The sequence below is a fragment of the Aplysia californica genome, unplaced genomic scaffold, assembly GCF_000002075.1.
Source record: "Aplysia californica isolate F4 #8 unplaced genomic scaffold, AplCal3.0 scaffold01104, whole genome shotgun sequence".
NCBI lineage: Eukaryota > Metazoa > Mollusca > Gastropoda > Aplysiida > Aplysiidae > Aplysia > Aplysia californica.
Genome location: NW_004798374.1, coordinates 26,143 through 27,466, shown reverse-complemented (window position 1 = coordinate 27,466; position 1,324 = coordinate 26,143).

Sequence of the window (1,324 nt, the reverse complement as noted above, 5' to 3'; positions counted from 1 at the left end):
GTTTGTTCAAGCGTTAGAAGGTTCTAGTGGTGTTAAACGTTTGTTCAAACGTTAGAAGGTTCTAGTGACGTTAAACGTTTGTTCAAGCGTTAGAAGGTTCTAGTGGTGTTAAACGTTTGTTCAAACGTTAGAAGGTTCTAGTGACGTTAAACGTTTGTTCAAGCGTTAGAAGGTTCTAGTGGTGTTAAACGTTTGTTCAGGCGTTAGAACGTTCTAGTGATGTCTAGTGACGTTAAACGTTTGTTCAAACATTAGAAGGTTCTAGTGACGTTAAACGTTTGATCAAGCGTTAGAACGTTCTAGTGACGTTAAACGTTTGTTCAAGCGTTAGAAGGTTCTTCTACACACATTTACGTGTCTTGCATCAGCAGAAAGCGCATCTAAAGAATTTATCATACACACAGCGTCTTAATTATTTTCTGCATTTATCAGTTGTTTTTTGTTTTTGTTTTTAAAACAGGGGGAAAAACGACCCAACATTCAAAGAGGAAGCAATGTTCTAGTGTGTCAGGTGTGTTGACACATTGTCTACGTGATTCAAAGCAAATGTGCTGTGTAGGAGGAAACGTTCAACACAGACCCAGAGAAAGCAACACCAACACTTTGTCCACCTACGACTTCCGGTTGAGGATTTTTTCCCGTCAGCTCTTGCACAGTACAAGGCGTCTCATAAGTCAAACAAGTCATAGTTTTCAATTTTGCTGCAATTTTTACGCTGTACCGAAAATTATCGTGATATAAAAAAAATATTTGCGTACGTGTTTTACAGTGCTCGCAACAGCATAGGGTAATATGACCCTGTGGGGCACATTAAACATTTTTAGTCGATAGGAAATTTTGATTTTTGCCCCCAATTCCTTCCTTTTTTCCCTGGTGTTGTGTCTGTGAGTTGAGCTAGTCTTAAGTGAGAATCTAATGTTTGTTCTTCAATTCAGCAAATATGTCGTGTAGAATACTCTTTGGAAATTGGCTTTAGTTCTTGATTACGTGAAGCTAGGCCCACTGGAGACTGGGACCACATCAAACAGAAGAGTGTTGGCATCTTGCCGTGGATGGAAAGCAGAGGAGAGATCATGAATGGTTCATCTAGAAGAATGCTCCTTTCCACCAAAACGTTACCGGTACCGGTAAATTTGCTTTTAACATTAAAACTGAAGGTCTTAACGTAGTATAATGACGCCTAGGTGAGTCCACTTTCCTCGTTTCAAACGTCGTATTGCCACGCACATGATATGGTAGGCTACTTTTTTTCTCTACGTGTTTCACTGTCTTTTCAGTCATTGTGCATCCTTTAAAGTCAGAGCGATCTCATGTTTAGTCCGGG